This window comes from Ornithorhynchus anatinus, chromosome X5 (genome assembly GCF_004115215.2).
Source record: "Ornithorhynchus anatinus isolate Pmale09 chromosome X5, mOrnAna1.pri.v4, whole genome shotgun sequence".
NCBI classification, from domain to species: Eukaryota; Metazoa; Chordata; class Mammalia; order Monotremata; family Ornithorhynchidae; genus Ornithorhynchus; species Ornithorhynchus anatinus.
The window spans coordinates 43,680,012-43,697,682 of NC_041753.1; the positions used below are offsets into that span (position 1 = coordinate 43,680,012).

The window sequence follows — 17,671 nt, forward strand, 5'->3', positions numbered from 1 at the left end:
AAAAAAATTGTAAATAAGAGTAAAATAAGTGTTTTTGTAGAAAGGAAGCTAGGTTATCATTGATTTATTAAATTCCGCTTAATCTCTTCCCCTTTCTAGTCATGACATCCCATCAGTGACCCCAGCACTTATGTATTTGTCTGGTTATTTGGTATAAATCTCTGAAATGGCACAAATGGCTAAACCCTGAATCTTAATGCTTTTAGGCCTTCATCCTATTGCACATGACTTAATTGACATTCATTTATTGTAAATTTACCACCCATACGTGTGTATAAAATCCAGAAGTAAGGATACCTTTACATTTTGGTATAACTTAAAATATACTTAAGTCTGTATTACTATTCCTGTTTTTCAGATGAGGACTTCAGGCACAGGAAGGTTTTTCTGTGGTGCATGTGTGGTTTTTACTGAGCTATGAATTCTTAGGTTTCTGTTTCTGGGGAAAAAGGATAAGTACACAATATGCTTCATAAGTAGTGTATAAGAGAACGTGGTACAGAAGAGCAAGATCGAGGTTAGAAAAAGATAAATGGAAGAAGGAGATTTTTCTGAAGTACTACTTTGTCTTGCCAATATAAAATGGTTATTCGGAGGACCCCTGCTTCCAGCCACCCTTCCTCTCTCCAACTAAGCTACTGTCTTTGGGACCAACATTACAGAAGAAACATACCCTCTGATTCTATATGGTAAGTCCTAGGAACTGAAATTCAAGTGTTCTAGAAATCTTTGAAAGCAATAATGAAAGATTTGTCCCAAGGTCACAAATTCAGCAAGTTAATGGAAGAGCCAGGACTGAAATTTCAAGGCCTTATTCTCCGAGCCACAGGACTTTATTTCAAGAACTATTCATTCAGCAGTTTTCTTAAACAAATGTGTATCTAGATATTTGAATCTGTACATTTGAGGGTTGTGTGTGGATAGGAGGATGTCTGCCAGGAAAATTGCCCTATTTGTTGGACCATAATTTTTCAAGAAGTGAAATTTTTCTAAAATCTTCATGTGTCTTATAGTCTGTGACTAACAGTTTTTTCCATCAAGATAACAGCTAGATGACCAATGTACCTTCTAACCTTAAAGTTTAAGAATTATAAGACACGATATATCTATATTTTTGTTATACTTTCACTGTACAAAACATACGCAGTAATTTTGAAAACAAGATCATAAACTATAAGATTGATAAAACTACATGGTTGCATTCCAAACTTTCAAACTATGATGCAGAATGAAAAAACATCAATCATTTTATGATCAACAGAATAAAAGAAAATAGTTCACTGTTATGCTCATGGCAAATAGGGATGGGGCAAAGATGCTCAAATTATTCCAAGAGTCCATTTGAAGTAATCATTCATCCCTTGAAAAGGGTTAAATGGATGAAGGTTTGACTGGTTGCACAGTGGTGCAAAGGTCTCATTCAGAAATGACATAATACTGGTCCTTGATACATTTAGATGTCATCGACTGCCAGACATCAAGGATATTTTAGATGATAATCACAGTGATCTTATCATCATTCTTGTGGGATGACAGGCCAGTTGCAAATAATGGATGTCAGTTGCAACTGACCATTTAAACTACCAATGTGTCAGAAGTGGAATAAGTGACTACATGTTGCGGTCCATGCATTCACACTGCCAGGCAACCGGAAGGAACCAAACCATGTCACTTATTACACAATGTACTAAAGGGTCCTAGGTGGCAATGGATCCCTCTCTGATCAAATGTAGCTCTAAGAAATGGTCCTAAATGAAACCCATGCTTGCAAAGCCTGTTTTCTGAATGTGATTTAATTCTAAGGATAAGAAAATAAGGGACTAAAAATTCTGTTTTAACTCTGCAGTCATGGACTCTTCGTGTAACTTAGTTGAGTTTTTTTAAAAAAATCAGCCAAAAAAAAATTTTCTTAGTGAAGTATTTTTAGGTCTTTGTAGATTACAGGTACTCTTACTCTTTACTCTGATCATTTCCAGGAGCTGGAGATACGTGTCTCCCCCTCCCAACACTGAGCTCCCCAAAAGAGGAAGACTTTCAGTGGCTCCTCTATCATCATCAAATACATGTATTGCATTACTACAGTGTTCCAAAGTACTGTGCTAGGCCCTAGGGAACGTAAAACAGAAATAAAAGACAATTCCCTGCCCTCAAGGAGTTTATAATATTTCACTTGAAGCAGACCTCTGTCTGTTGGATACACATATTTTAGGGGCAGAATCTCCAGGTGACAGTGCTCACTGTTTTTGTTGGATTCCTAGTGTTTTCAAACCACTGAGGCCTACAAGGTGGTCAAAGTAGCCTTGTTGGGTTGGGCCTTTCCCAAGTAGCAGGTGTTCCCAAGCCTGCAGGGGGAAGTGGACCTGGAAGTGCCCATTCTTCCTTAGTATATGTGTTTGTGACACCTTTGATTCAAATTGATCAGGAAAGAAGAAGGCTGCAGAGAAGCAGTGTGGCCTAGTGGAAAGAGCATGGGTCTGGGAGTCAGGAAACCTGCTTTCTAATTCCTGCTCTGTCACTGTGACCTCGGGCAAATTACTGTGCCTGTTTCTTCATCTGTAAAATAGATATAAAATAACTGTTCCCCACCCCTCTTCTAAACCCTGAACCTCATGTGGGACAAGGATTGTGTTCTATCTGATGATCTTGCATCCATATTAGCACCAAGCATAGTAAGAGCTTAATAAATCCTACAATTACTATTCTTAAGGCTCCTCCAAAAGGAAAAGTACCTCCTTCTCTTAGGCTGTTGAGCTGCTCTGTGAGAGGCAGAAGGTTACACTCCATCTCACCAAGCTTTGGAAAATTCTGGGTGAGATTCCAAGTCATTCTATATTTAATCTAGCATATTGTATTTTTGTTGCCCAGTTGAATTTTTACTCAAGAAAGGAGCATTTAGATTTTTGAACATCTAGACAGTGCTTTCCAGCCTACTAATGTCACTGGTGTGTTTTGGATCCCTGAGTTTCATTTGCTGCAATTTGCAATGTCCTGGGCTTTCCAAATAATCAGAAAACGTTAATCAGAATCAGCAACAGGTAAAAAGAATAGTTCACTTCAGTGCCTAACCATTGTTCAGACATATAGTACAAATGTGTTCTGCTTAACTTAGCCAGAACAATGTCTAATGTCTTGACTAGCTAGTGATTAGGCTCAACTCCAACCTTAACCTCAGGCAAAATTTGTGCAGCTATACTACCATTTGCCAGGTAATTAAAGGAAAAAAAAGAACGATCTGCCTAAAGAACTCTTTAAATTCTATATGAAAAATAATAAATACATGCGGGAGCCAAATGAACAATGAGGAAACTCCCTACTCACGCCCGCCCTCTTCCAAAATGCTCAGTTTTTTAAGTAAAAGGCAAACGTTTTAATCAAGAATATATATGTTAGGTAGGTAGTCATTGGTTGGTTTATGGAGTTTTACCAGGTTAAAACAATCGTTGTGATAGGCTGAAGATCTGAGATTTTTATGCTGTCTTTGACAAGATGGAAGGAGTACAGGAATATGAGGGTCAATATGTTGACTTTGCTGAAAGAGAGTAATCTCTGCCATTTGCTAGTCAGGCCTGTCACTCTCTGCATCTGACTGAAGGAGATGATTTTTTTTTTTGAAAGAGACATGATCCAATCCACAATCCAGCCTCAATCCAAAGGAATTAGCACAACAGAAAAACATGAGGTGCCCATGAGGTCTTCTTGTCTTATGCTATCGAGTTGTCTCCGACCAATAGTGACTCCATGGACACATCTCTCCCATACGCCCCACTCTCCATCTGCAATCATTCTGGTAGTGTATCTGGTAGAATTTTCTTGGTAAAACTCCGGCAGTGTTTTCCCATTGACTTCTTCCCCGCAGTAAACTCGAGTCTCCGTCCACAACTTTCTCCTATGCCGCTGCTGCTTGGCATGGGTGAGTTTTGACTTTTGTAGCAAATTGCCTGCCACTCGCTAGCCACTGGCCAAGCTAGGAATGGAATGGGTATGACTCTGCTTGACTCTCCCTCCAGAAGTCGAGACGGGTAGAGTACTGTAAACTCTCCAGGTGCGATGCTGGGGAGGGTAGAAGAAAACACACTGCTTATCTGCTGCTCCTGCTGTCTTTTCCATTTATATCTGCAAATCTTCATTCAAGTGGCAGCAGACAAATTTTTAGGTAGAACGAATTCTCTTGCCATTCCTCACCTAATACTTCTACTCCCTTAAGAACATGTGCCAGCTTTCCCCTACAACTACTTCAACCTGCTTCCCCATTCTGTCTTTCCATACCCTCCTCTGTCCTTATTTAAGCCAGGATGTCTGGGTTGTTTTTATAGGAAAATTTTCTGGGAAGAAGGGTGGGGGTGTCCATTAGGTAGAGCCACCCATGCTTAATGATTTTGAGATCTGCGTGAAGAAACTCGCAATGACAAAGCTTCAGTACACCCACAACTTTGGTATTATCCCTGACTCCTCACTATCTTTCAACTCTCACATTGTCTCTTACTAATTCTGCAAGTTTTTCTTCCACACATTTTCCCAGATCCACCCTTTCCTCTCCATCCAAATGGCACCGTCCCTGGGTAGGCACTTTTAATATAGTAAGTAGACTAATATATCAGCCTCCCCACTGGTCTCCCTTTTTCCAGCATTTTCCCCTCCCAAGTCCCAATTTTACTCTGCTGTCCAGATCATTTTTCTAAAATGCTATTCCTCACTCATCTTCCCACTCCTCAGAAATCTTCATTGGTTAGTCAGCCTCCTCACATCAAGCAGAAACAGCTGACTAATGGCTTTAGGGCCCTCCATTAGCTCTCTCCCTCTTACTTATCAGCTATTCTCCCACTGCACTCCAGCTTGCACTCTCTGTCCTTCCCAAGCTCACCTTTCTCACAATGCCTCATTCTCAACTCTTTCACCTCTAATTCCTTGCACACAACCTTTCTCCCACCTGAAACTCCCTCCCCTGTTACATCCACCTGACCCCAACTCTCCTTCCTGAAAACTCACCTCCTCCAGAGGAAATTCCCCAATTCAGTGCTATCTTCCATATAACAGGGAGGGTCCATATAACAGCTGCCCTTAGCACTTACGTTTATTCGTCTAAGCTTAACACTTATGCATATACTCAATTTACCTGAACTTACACATTGTTTGCCTTTCTTTAGTTAGGGCTTTTATTTCATACTTACTATCTGGGAGGGGGTTGATATAAATAGTACAAAACAGACACAGATCCTCACAATCTAGGTTGTGGTAAAGAACCGATAAAAATAACAGCAACAATGGATTGCAAAGAACAAGGGAAGCAGAACAGGCCTAAGAGTCAGAGGCCCTGGTTTCTACTCCTGCTTGAGTACTTGTTGGCTCTGCGGCCTTGGGCAAATCACTTAACTTCTCTGTGCCCTCAACTGTAAAATGGGATTCAATATTTTAGGCTATGAGTCTCATATGGAACAGGGACTGTGTCAAGACCTGACTAACTTGTATCTACCCCAGTACTTAGAACAGTGCTCTACACATGGTAAATGAGCTCACTGTTTGGGGAGGAGGGGAGTGTGGAGCAGGAAATGTGTCTACCAACTCTGTTAGATTGTACTTTAACAATCAAGCTCTTAGAACAGTTTTCAGGAAGCTTTCAAAAAATAGGATCAATTGATTACCATTAAATAAATACTATTAAGAAAACAACAGCAAGCAGCAGTCAACAAACCAAGATAACAGGTCAATTACAAACCACTGTGGGTTCTCCATTCTTCTGAAGATTGTAAAGATAGGCTTCTAGTGTGCATTGTCCTATGATAACTGGAGAGGCTAACCTGGGCATTGGGGTGGTGGCAACAGAACCTGGAATCCTGATCTTAATTGGACTCTGAGCTGTGTGTATCAGTCCCTTCCCCTCTGTTGCCCATTCAGGGGAATGGGCCTATTTGCACATGATGCCCTGTGGTGCTTTGAGACTGTTTGGGCACAAGAATACCACTGTTGTCAGCAGCCCTAGCATTGTTTCCTTTTCCTTCTCCAACTACTTGTGAACATCTTATGTGTCCATCTCTCCCAGTAGATTGCAAGCTCCTTGCAGCAGGGGCTATATCTTTTACTCTGTTGTATTCTTTTACTCTGTTGTATTCTCCCAAAAGCATAGTACAGTAATCTGCAATCAATCTATTAGTGGTATTTTGTTGAATGCTTACTCTGTGCAGAGCACTGTACTATGTGCTTGGAAGAGTGCAATATAACAGAGTTGGTGGACATGTTCCCTGCCCACAATGAGCTTAATAATAATAATTATTATGGTATTTGTTAAGCACTTACTCTGTGCCAAGCACTGTTCTAAGTGCTGGGGTAGGTGCAAGATAATCAGGTTGTCCCACGTGGGGCTCACAGTCTTAGTCCCCATTTTACAGATGAGGTAACTGAGGCACAGAGAAGTTAAGTGACTTCCCCAAAGTCACACAGCTGACAAGTGGCAGAGCTGGGAATCGAACCCACGATCTCTGACTCCCAAGCCTGGGCTCTTTTCATTAAGTCATGCTGCTTCTCTACAGTCTGTCTTTCAGCTTAGAGTCTACCATCTCTGCAAACAGTAGGTACTCAATCGATTGAATAGGCGATCTAGATTCAGTGAATTTTGCCCATGCTAAGGGAGCAAACAGAAAGTTCTGCCTAAGTAGCAGATTTTTAGAAAAGGGTTCAATTAATAGTAATGGTGGTGTTTTTTAAGCGCTTATTGTGGGTCAAGCAGTGTACTAAAGCACAATATAATACGGTTGGACATATTACCTGTCCTACATAGGGCTCACAGTCTAAGGGGGAGAGAGAACAGGAATCCCCATTTTACAGATAAGGAAACTGAGGCAAGTGAAGGGACTTTCCCAAGATCACAAAGCAGTCAGGTGGCATAACTGGGGTTAGAACTCAGATCCTCTGACTCCCAGGCCTGTGCTCCTTCCATTAGGCTATGCTGCTTCTCTGGATCCTTCTCTCCTTTCAGCTCAGTTTGAGTCAGACATCCCATATTGGTGGGTGGGTCATTTTTTTTTTTTTTTAAGGACATGGTGGGTGGGGTCTAGCTTGCCACCTGAGAGGTCAAAGGCAGAACTCATTAGGGGCCCATTTCAAAGCAGGGTGATGTGACAGAACATTTCAGACTCTTAATTTTGGCCTGTTCCCTGGAGGCCACACTTCTGTCTCAATTTGAACCCTGGAAAATTACTCAGATTAATTGGAAAGGTTTATGATGGAATTTCTTGGCTGAGAAACCTTACAAAGTGATGCTAAAAAGAGACCCAGAGTTGAGATTGAAAGCTAAACTGAAAAATAAGCAATAAAATGCAGGCGACATTGGTAGAGTATTACTATAATGCATTCCATATAAGGAACTTCATTAAAAGTACAAGTTGGTGAAACTGAAATGGGAAATGATCATAACCTTTTATGTTCTTTGGATCTAAGTGCAGGGCTGGTATTGGGAGAAGGGATCAGGCAATGTCACAGGTGAGCTATTACAACAATCTCTCACCTTGGAGGATCAAAATTGAGATTTCTTAACCTAAAGAAAAATAATGTGGGGCTTTGTCTGAGCTCCATTTATTTACATTAGAGAGCAAGCTGGTGGCAATTTTCTGATAATCTCATTTTAAGAAAAACTATGGTGGATGTTGGCCTTATGAGGAAACTCATTGCTTGGCTGGATGAACAACTGCTTCTGACTTCATTGACTCAGGATTAGAAAAATTATCTGAAGGTGAGGTATGGATGGAGGGAGAGACAGAGAGAGAGAGACAGAGAGAGAGAATACTGAGCAAAGTCAGGCAGAATAAGAAAAAGAAAAGGTGGAGCCAGCTTTTGACCTCCAGCCAAGGTAGACGGGACAGGTCTTGCTTCAGAGCCTCTGAGCCTGAAATAGTTGACAAAGATTACTGCTGACTACCTTGAGACTTATCCTTGTCTCTCCCTGGAGGCTGAACATGTTCCCTTTGTAGTGACCCTGAACCTACATTCCTCTGAAGGACAGGACCAGATCTAGAAATCAAATATGCGTTTTCTCTTTCTGCTAGTTCATCAAGATAAAAAATCTAAATGAGAAGGGTAAGTGTTTTTTTATTGTTTTTCCTTACTCAGAAAGTAACATTAATTTCCAAAGATTGCACAGCTTGGGAATCAAGCTGTAGAGAGACAGAAAATATTGAGGCTCATAGAGTCTTAGCATTTTGCATCAAATTATTTAACAGTCTATTTTACATACAATGAAATGTAATTTTAAAAAATCTCTCAACTTCCTTAAGGGATACTCTCCTTCTGACAGTGCTACAAGTGGTTGACTACCATAGTTTTAGGTTAATAAATAGGTATGCTCTAACTTTGATAGTTAATTAGATTTCCCATTTGGCTGGCCTGTTTTGAAGATTGGGTCATATTTTTTAAAAAGAAGCCAGGCCCACACAGCATTTTTGCTTGCAAGTCAGATGAATGTGCAACTCAAACTGATGTGGGTAAGCAGATGAAGCTGTCATTGCGTGAACATTTTCAAATGACCCATAACTATTCTTGAAAGAAAGAAGAAACATCTTTTCCTCTCTTATTTGGTCTTTTGGTCCCCGACATATGAGGGACGGAAGAGAGAGAGAGAAAATCATCTTGTTGCGTTTGGCTTCATTTGAAATATTAAAGTACAGTGAATACCAATATCCCTCTGAGTGCATTAGAACTTAATATGGAATGAAAAGGCACTCGCAGATCCCTATGGACTTATGTGGTTTATCATGGTAAATCATTGAAAGAGTAGAAATTTTGCAACATTGAGTGGCCCTTAGGTTTCCTTTAACAGATTAACTTAAATTTACCTTTGGAAGAGGCTAGATAGAAAATCATTCATTTTATTTGATATCTCCTCTCTCCAAATTAGAATATTTAAATTGTTTTTCTCTTTCTTTTTATGGGCTCATATCTTATAGCCCAAAGATTTACCCTGTTGGAGTCTTGTTCTTTCCCACACTATTTGTCCATGAGATATGAACTCCTAAGGATGAAGAAAATCTGTTTAGATGGGGTACTTTTTTATTGCCAAACTATATGATGTATGCGTGTTATCTAGATATATACTGTACTATATTACCTGGTATACCAAAATTAGTTCGTATTACATATATGCACATATGTATACACAAACTATCTTCCTTTCAAATTATTCTTGGAGTTGGGAAATGGAAGATTTCTCAAAGTCCTCTAACCAGGAACCTCTTCTACCTAAATACCCAACTATTCAGGAGGTCTTTCCACCCCACCTCAATAGTCTTTATTGAGTACCTACTGTGTGCAGAGCACTGCAGTCAATGGTATTTATTGAGCACTTACTGTGTACAGAGCATTGTACTAAGTGCAGGAAAACTTAGTAGATGTGATCCCTGATCACCAGTAGCTTACAGGGGAGACAGACACAGAAATAGATTAGGGATTGGGGAAATAGTAGAGTATAATGGTATGTGTACAAAAGTGCTGTAGGGCTCTGGTGAGTATCAAAGTACTTAAGAGCAGCATAGCCAAGTTCATAGTTGATGAAGAAAGGAGGGTTGATAGAGGCAATGAAGGGCTTAGTCTGTACTAAGCATTTGGTAAAGTGCAATAGAATTAGTAGATGTGATCTGTATTCTCAAGGTGCTTACAATCCAACAGAGGAGCAGGCACTAAAATAAATTACAGTTAGGAGGAAGCCATAGACTATAAAGATACTAAGTGTTACAGGGAGCATATGAGTGCCCAAGTACTTAAGTGACAATGAAATGCTAAAGTGACAATTGCAGAAGATATAGGCTGGAGAAGTGAGAGTTTACTAAAGGAAGGCCTCCTGGAGGATATGTGATTCTAGAAGTACTTGGAAAATGGAGTGTGTGTGTGTGGAAAATGGAGTGTATGTGTGTGTGTCTGTGGTGGGGGGGTGTTCCAGGCAGAAGGGAGGCCATGAGCAAGAGAGCGAAGATGGGAGAGCAAAGCACAGTATGTAGGTTGGCTTGAGAGGAATGAGGCATGTGAACCGAGGTGTAATGGGAGAAGAGGGAGGATAATTTGAAGGGAGAGAGCTTAAAGACATTCATCAGGAGTTTCTGTTGGATGCAGAGAAGAATGGATAATCTGAGGTTTTCAAAATGTGGAGAGACGTACACTGAACAGTGTTTTCAGAAATTGGACGAGGCATAGAGTGAAGTTTGGACTGGAGTGGGAGGAGACTGGAGAAAGGGAGGTCAGCAAGAAGGCTGAGGCAGCACATCAGTTAGATATGACAAGTAACTGGACCAACATAGTTACCATTTGAGTGGATAGGAAGTGGCAGGTTTTGGAAATGTTATGGAGGAAGAATGGATAGAATTTGACAACAAACTGAGTATTCATTCAATAGTATTTATTCAATAGTATTTATTGAGCGCTTACTATGTGCAGAGCACTGTACTAAGCGCTTGGAATGAACAAGTTGGCAACAGATAGAGACAGTCCCTGCCGTTTGACGGGCTTACAGTCTAATAGGGGGAGACGGACAGACAAGAACAATGGCAATAAATACAGTCAAGGGGAAGAACATCTTGTAAAAACAATGGCAACTAAATAGAATCAAGGCAATGTACAATTCATTAACAAAATAAATAGGGTAATGGAAGTATACACAGTTGAGCGGACGAGTACAGTGCTGAGGGGATGGGAAGGGAGAGGGGGAGGAGCAGAGAGAAAGGGGGAAAAGAGGGTTTAGCTGCGGAGAGGTGAAGGGGGGGTGGTAGAGGGAGTAGAGGGAGAAGAGGAGCTCAGTCTGGGAAGGCCTCTTGGAGGAGGTGAGTTTTAAGTAAGGTTTTGAAGAGGGGAAGAGAATCAGTTTGGCGGAGGTGAGGAGGGAGGGCGTTCCAGGACCGCGGGAGGACATGGCCCAGGGGTCGACGGCGGGATAGGCGAGACCGAGGGACGGTGAGGAGGTGGGCGGCAGAGGAGCGGAGCGTGCGGGGTGGGCGGTAGAAAGAGAGAAGGGAGGAGAGGTAGGAAGAGGCAAGGTGATGTAGAGCCTTGAAGCCTAGAGTGAGGAGTTTTTGTTTGGAGTGGAGGTTGATAGGCAACCACTGTAGGTGTTTAAGAAGGGGAGTGACATGCCCAGATAGTTTCTGCAGGAAGATGAGCCGGGCAGCGGAGTGAAGAATAGACTGGAGCGGGGCGAGAGAGGAGGAAGGGAGGTCAGAGAGAAGGCTGACACAGTAGTCTAGCCGGGATTTAACGAGAGCCTGTAGCAGTAAGGTAGCCGTTTGGGTGGAGAGGAAAGGGCGGATCTTGGCGATATTGTAAAGGTGAAACCGGCAGGTCTTGGTAACGAATAGGATGTGTGGGGTGAACGAGAGAGACGAGTCAAGGATGACACCTAGATTGCGGGCCTGAAAGACGGGAAGGATGGACGTGCCATCCACGGTGATAGAGAAGTTTGGGAGAGGACCGGGTTTGGGAGGGAAGATGAGGAGCTCAGTCTTGCTCATGTTGAGTTTTAGGTGGCGGGCCGACATCCAGGTGGAGACGTCCTGGAGGCAGGAGGAGATGTGAGCCTGAAGGGAGGGGGAGAGGACAGGGGCGGAGATGTAGATCTGCGTGTTATTTGCGTAGAGATGGTAGTCAAAGCCGTGAGAGCGAATGAGTTCACCAAGGGAGTGAGTGTAAATGGAGGACAGAAGACGGCCAAGAACTGACCCTTGAGGAACTCCAACAGTTAAAGGATGGGAGGGGGAGGAGGCGCCAGCGCAGGAGACCGAGAATGACCGGCCAGAGAGGTAAGAGGAGAACCAGGAGAGGACGGAGTCCGTGAAGCCAAGGTGATTGAATGAAAGGGAATGAGAGGATAATGCCAAGTTAACAGGCTTGAGAGATGGGAAGGATGGTGTAGCTGTCAACTGTGTGATGGGATAGTTAGGTTGAGAAGATTTGGTAAGGAAGATGGAGCTGTCTTGGAGGTATGAGGAGATGTGAGATTGCAGAGAAAGAGAGAGGTTAGAGCTAGTGAGATCTACTGGAAGCTGTGGGAGTGGAGGAACTCCCCAAGGGATTGAGTGTAGATTGAGAAGATAAGGGGAACCAGAAGTGAGCCTTCAGGGACACCCACAGTTAAGGAGTGAGTGGGAGACAGGGAAGAGCCAGTGTGAAATTCTGAGAAGGATCAGCCAGAAAGGTAGGAGCAAAACCAGGAGAGAATGGTATCAGACCTACTGAGGTTAGATAGTGTTTCTAGAAGAATAGGGTGATCCACAGCATCCAAAGCAGCCATGAGGTTGAGGAGAATTAGGAAAGAGTTTTAATTTTTGGAAAGAAGAAAACCATTGGGGACCTGGAAAAAGCCGTCTCGGGGGAGCTAAAGGGGGTGTAAACCAGATTGTAGAGAGTTAAGGAGAGAGTTGGAGGAGAGGAAGTCGAGGCACCAGGTGAGTATAACCCATTTGTGGAGTTTAGACAATAATGGAGGGGGGAGATGGAACAGTAACTGGTGCAATGGGGTCAAGAGAAGGGTTGTTGGTTTTTTTTTTTTAGAATAGGAGAGATTTGCTTATGTTTGAAGGCAAAGAAAGTGGTAGAGTCATTTGAGAGTGAGAAGAAGAAGATGGTGGTCAGGGAAAGAAGAAGAGTGGCATAATTGTTTTTACACATTGTGAAGGGATAGGGTCAGAGGTAGAGGTTAAGGGGGTAGATTTCAAAAGCAGGCTCGAGTTACCCTTTAGAGAGAGAACCAAAAAAAGTAAGAGTGTGAATGGGAATTAAACGTTGCAATGGCTAGTGAGGGTAATGGGCATGGGAGTCAATAATGGAAGAGAGGTCTTAGTTATTGAAAGTGATGGTTAATTTCAGATAACCAAATCCATTCCTGGATTTCTGCCAACAGTACTCCATGACACGAATACAGGATTGAAAGACGCACACTGTAGAAGTGATCCAGGGCTGGGAGTTGGTGGTGTGAGGTCGGTGGAAGGACGGAGGTGGCAAGGGAATTGAGTTTGGGGAGAATTTGGCATTGAGAGCATACATTTATGCATCTAGAGAGTTAAGCTTGAATTGGGACTTAGTAGCCACACATGACCAAAAAATGAAGATAAAAAAGAAGTAGGACCAAAAAACATTTTACCTAGACTAGTGGTTCATATGACTACTCTTTTCCTTATAGTATATATTTCCTAATCAGAGAAGATGAGCTAAACCAAATACTTTAGTATGCTGTGTTTGGGGAGGTTATGAAGTCCCTGAGGACTGCCTCCTAGAATCATTGGAAAAATCCAAATGCTAATAATGAAGTGTTTTCCAAGAAGTTCCTTGGCAATCACTTGAGAATGGCATGGTTAACAAAATTCCAGTTTGTGAAATCCCCAGAGAAATATTTAAGGTTTGGGGATGCATTTGGAGTGCAAAATTGAGGTGATAGTCTTCCGATTCCTGTGCTGTTTATGCCCTTCACTTTTATAATGTGTAGTGATAGGATCTTTCCCAGCACAATTCATCTAGTGCTCTGACATTGATGTTTTATCAAGATTCACAAGAAATTTTTAGAAATAGTAGATAGTATTCCCTCTCAGGGTCACACTTGGAGAGTTTCCAGTACTCTACCAGTCTCGGCTATGGGAGGGAGAGTCAAGCAGAGGCCTATCCCTTCCATTCCCAGCTTAGGCAGTGGCTAGCAAGTGGAAGGCAATTTGCCGCAAGTCAAAACTCACCCATGCTGGGCAGCAGCGGCATGAGAGAGAGTTGAGGGCGGAGACTCGAGTTTACTGTGCAGAAGGTGGCAATGCTAAGCCACTTCCGTATTTTTACTAAGAAAACTCTATGGATACACTACCAGAATGATTGCACATGGAGAGCGGAGCATTCTGAGAGAGATGTGTCCATCGTGTCTCTATGGGTTGGAAATGGCTTGAAGGCATAAGACAAAACAAGATAGTATTACTCCTGCATTTTCCAGACAGGTGAATCAGGGGCATATCTGAAGTGTAGACCAGGTGTCCTCTGATTTTAAGGACTCTCACTTAATTCTAATTCATTTCCCCATCGCTTACACTGTGCTAAAGATAGAAGATAAACATTTTTAATCATTTAAAGTTAAATGTGATTACAATAGTAGCTAAATTTACTCATTAATCAGAACCTATATATTAGAATTATGAAAATATTTTCACTCTAGCACTCTTTATGAATAAATTCACCTTTTGTAGCTGAAATTTCCATGACTGATTTCAACTGAGTGAATATGTTTAAAATCATATTAAATTTATGTAGCTATAGTTCAATTTTAACAGCTGTGAACTTCAATTTTATTGGATTGTCTACGGGGGATATTTATCATATATACTAAAAAAACTACTGAAAATAAAAATTCATATACAAGTTTTCCCTTTGCAAATTAATCAAAATCTTTTTTTTACTAATTATGTTTCCATCATAGTGAAAGCCCAGATGAAAAACTTCAGGCAGGCGAGACTCTTAGTGGTGATCACACACCTGCAGAAAGTGTCAGCTGCATCTGGAACAGGCAATTGGCATCTGCCATGGAGGCCAATCAAGATGTAGGCCCAGATGGCCAGATAAGAGAAGCCAGTAGAAACTGCAGGAAGGGAGAGTTATTTAGCCTAACAACTTGGACTCAGGGTGTAGAAATAATAATGAGAAACCTTATGACCCAATACCTGTCCTATTTTTTCAGCTGAATCAAGTGGTCTTGGCTTGCCTATCGGGGAGAGGGTCAGGGAGATGCAAAAGGAAGATAGAAAATATTTTACAGAATATTTTTTAACAGCCCTTGCCATGTGCACCAGGAGAATTTCAAACTAGTATACTTAAGTGATTTCCAGACAAATAAGGCTGAGCTCCATTTCTCTGGCAACTAGTTTTTCTGCAGCCATTTGCCTTTGACTGTATCCACCAGCAATTGAGACCTGTGTGTTCATTTTTGATAATCCAGGCCAAGATGATTGAATGTCTCCTTCAGCCATGTCTTATTATGATTGTCAATAGAAAGGTTGAGACAAATATGTAGTGCATTACAGTGATAGTTGCAGTATATTTTAAGAACAGAAATTTCTTTCCAGAAGAAATAGTAGAGTGTTATCTTAAAATGGTAGGTAAAGTTTTTTTTTCAAAAACGCAAATAATCAATCAGTGGTATTGAGCATTTCCTGTGTGCAGAACACTGTACTAAGCACTTGGGACAGTAAAATTCAACAGAGTTGGTAGACACTTTCCCTGCCCACAACGAGCTTTATGCATTGTTTTCAATAAATCAGTCATCTAGACTGTAAGCCCACTGTGAGTAGGGATGTATCTACCAACTCTGTTGTACTCTCCCAAGTGCATAATACAGGGCTCTGCACACAATAAGTGCTCAATAAATACCATTGATTGATTATGTAATTTAATTTAAACCCACAACAAGCTTACAGTTTAGAGCGGGAGATAGACATCAATATGGATAATTTCTGGATATGTACATAAATGTTGTGGAGCTGAGAGTGGAGTGAATACCGAATGCCCAGAGGGTAATAATAATGTTGGTATTTGTTAAGTGCTTACTATGTGCAGAGCACTGTTCTAAGCGCTGGGGTAGACACAGGGGAATCAGGTTGTCCCACATGGGGCTCCCAGTCTTAATCCCCATTTTACAGATGAGATAACTGAGGGGCAGAAAAGTTAAGTGACTTGCCCACAGTCACACAGCTGACAAGTGGCCGAACCAGGATTCGAACCCATGACCTCTGACTCCAAAGCCCATGCTCTTTCCACTGAGCCACGCGATCCAAGTACCTAGATGACCCAGAAGGGGGAGGGAATCAGTGGGAAAAGGGCTTTGAAGGTGGAGAGAGTAGTGGGCTGGCATATATGGAGGGGGAGGGAATTCCAGACCAGAGGGAGGATGGAGGAAAGAGGTTCTGCAGTGAGATACACAAAATCGGAGCACAGTGAGCAAGAGGGCGCTTGAGTATTGAAGGGTGTGGACTGGGCTGTAGTAGAAGATCACTGAGGTTCGGTGGGAGGGGGCAAGCTGATTGACTGCTTTAAAGCTGATGGTAAAAAGTTTCTGTTTTAATGCAGAGGTGGATGGGTAACCATGGGAGGAGGAGTGGGGAGAAGTGGACTGAACGTATTTTTAGAAAAATGACTTGAGCAGCAGAGTGAAGTATGGACTGGAGGTGGGAAGAGACAGGCGGCAGGGAGGTCAGCAAGGAATCTGATGCAATGGTCAAGGTGGGGTAAGGTAAGTGCTTGGATCAGTGTGGTAACAGGATGGAGTGAAAGGGCAGATTTTAGTGATATTATGACAGTAGAACTGACAGGATTTGGTGACAGATTGATTATGTGGGTTGTATGAAAGAGATGAGCCGAGGACAATGCCAAGGTTACGGGGTTGTGAGAGGGAGGTTAATGGTGTTGTCTTCAGTGACTCTTCAGACAGCAGGAGGACAGGGTTTGAATGGGAAGAGAATGAATTCTGTTTTGGACATAAACTACACAGCCATAGTGAAAATGGTAATTTAACCAATCTTACCAAAGAAAATTCAAGTTTTATCAATTTTGAGACTTGTCTTTCTTCCCATCTTCTATACCCAACTAATCTTTGAGTGTTTTGAAGGATTTTTGAGGTTGTATATCAATCAAAACATGAACTCTAATACCATTAACCCTTTTAAGTCCAAACACATTTATATTCTTATTTTAGTATATGAATATGCATGAATAAAACCCCTCTTAGAAAATCTTATAGATCTTATGACTGAAGAGACATCAGGGGTCATCTTATTTAAATTTCCTGCCTTTAGACATAAATGCCTTCAAACCATCCCAGGCAGTTACATTTTCTTCCTTCTCTCATCATCTTTTGTATGAGTCCTTTGAATAACTATAAAAACACAGAATTGACTTTAATGTATGGGTTTCTTATTTCAAATAAGTCAGAGTGATATTTATAGTTCAGAGTACTGCTGTCATAAAGATGACAACACAGTGGTGTTTGTGAACCAAGTCCATGAGAACAGTGGATGATCTTTACTGGGAGATTATTTTTTCACAATTACTTGCAGAAGATGTCATAAGGAGCTTGACTGTATTATGTGCAGGAGCATCATAGCACAAAAAAATGCCCCATTCATGAAGAAATGTTTCGTATAATTGTTTCACAAAATGGTGATCAATATACCTTGTTACTTTAATTGCATACAGGTAAGATTTCATTATTAAATCATCATGTTTTCAACCCATTGTCATAAAAAGACCTTTAGTCCAGATTTCTTCTTTTTATTGTCTCAGTATAATAAAGATCAAATTGCATTGTGCAAGAAATGTAAAAATTAAAAAAAGTGACAATAGTAGGAAATTCATATCATTTTTCTGGTGTGGTAGAATTAAATAGAAGTGGTAGTTATTGTAATGTTATATAAATTCTCTTCCTATCAGAATAAGTAAATTGATAGCATTAAAATGAAACACCTTCATCTAGGAAAGACCTACCCATGACATCCCTTTTAATCCTAGCAGCAGAAACCTATTCATATTTCAGATACATTTTCCCACCCCTACTGATACAGAAAATGCATAAGACTTCAGTCTTGATGGAAGTTTTTCATGTTTGCAAACTACATTTCAAACTTTCCAAGACTCTATAGGGATTACTGGTGTTCTGTAGGGTATTGTCAGGCTGTGTTTTCCA

The 17,671-nt window shown here is 41.3% G+C and overlaps 1 protein-coding gene and 2 non-coding genes across 5 annotated transcripts in view; 2 read left to right on the forward strand and 1 right to left on the reverse strand.

Annotated features, from left to right (window-relative positions):
- Positions 1-17,671, forward strand: part of BNC2 (basonuclin 2) — a 462,055-nt gene that overhangs the window by 47,661 nt on the left and 396,723 nt on the right. The window lies entirely within an intron of this gene.
- LOC114808596 lies at positions 3,923-4,061 on the reverse strand. Its single transcript, XR_003756442.1, has one exon. It is a non-coding gene; the product is annotated as a small nucleolar RNA SNORA7 (small nucleolar RNA).
- Positions 13,544-13,681, forward strand: LOC114808603. The gene has a single exon (XR_003756449.1). It is a non-coding gene; the product is annotated as a small nucleolar RNA SNORA7 (small nucleolar RNA).